This window comes from Apis dorsata, unplaced genomic scaffold, assembly GCF_000469605.1.
Source record: "Apis dorsata unplaced genomic scaffold, Apis dorsata 1.3 scaffold_104, whole genome shotgun sequence".
NCBI lineage: Eukaryota > Metazoa > Arthropoda > Insecta > Hymenoptera > Apidae > Apis > Apis dorsata.
In genome coordinates, this window is record NW_006263402.1 from 392136 (window position 1) to 393316 (window position 1181).

The 1181-nt window shown below is 27.3% G+C and overlaps 1 protein-coding gene across 1 annotated transcript in view; it reads left to right on the forward strand.

The window, feature by feature from the left end:
* The window catches only part of LOC102678341 (two pore potassium channel protein sup-9), a 122706-nt gene that overhangs the window by 51441 nt on the left and 70084 nt on the right, over window positions 1-1181 (forward strand). The window lies entirely within an intron of this gene.

Here is a 1181-nt window from a genome sequence, read left to right on the forward strand (position 1 = left end):
ATCGATTTCCAATTTTTGCAGATTTAATTAAACCACGCTATATATTGATTTTAAATAAATATAACCAAGGAGAAACCATTGAACTTTACCAGAAACGAAAAAATTGATTTATGAGAACTTTTTAACAGAATAGTTTCTTTCGTTTAAAAAAAACTTCAAAAATATCCTGAAATGAAATTCAATTTTCCAAATTTCGTGTTTCTGAATATTAAAAATATATTGTTGATACTTATTAGATCGCGTAAATAAATTTGATACGCAAAAAAATAAAAAGATAATGATTAATTTTATCGAAAAGTTCGAATATATTTCATGATTTTTTTCAGTTTATCTTTTAACAAATTCTCTTTACGAAACTTTAACGTATTCTCTTTCAACTGTCTCATGCACGCCTCTCCCACAGCCATTTATCTTTGCACCCGTAAATTTTCCCTCTTCTTCTGTGTTCCTTCATCTCTTTCAGTCGATGCAAACATTCCTAGGTAGACATTCAAGCACGTCCATTCAAAATGTTGACGATGCAACCCCTCATTCATACCATCAGCTTAAACACTCCGCGTCCAAACATTTAGGCTTTGGAAAGATCAGTCTTGGAAAGTTCATTGATGCAATCATACTTAAAAGACACGATCAATCCAATTGCTAGAAACATGTATTTTGTTTTTCTTTTTTTTTTTGAAATACGTTTTAAATAATATATTTTATAATATTCGAATTATTAATTAAAAATTTATATATTTTCATTATTGATTTATTAAATTGGTTTATTAATACATTAGCTAATTTCTTCACATAGTGAAGATAAAGTGAAGTATAAGAAGATTAAAAATGGTAGAAGACAAAAATAGATGTTCCTTATATAATTTAAAATATTTTCATCCCTTTTGTATCCCCATGAATCTTATTTCTTAACTTGACTTTATTTTACTAGCCACGTTATTTTTTTTTTCTATTTAAAGATTTCCTTCAAAGCTCTTTTCCTTGCCTTCTACTTTTCTCCAATCTATCATCTCTCCTCTCCCCTTCTATTCTCTCTTTATATTTATTTTCCTCTATTTCCTCTATTTATTATTCTATTTCTTTTTAGTTTTAGTTGACGAACTGTTCCATCGCTTCCACGATACAAATTGTACGTAAAAGAAAATATATTCTTTCATAGAAAAAAAAAAAAAAAAAAAAAA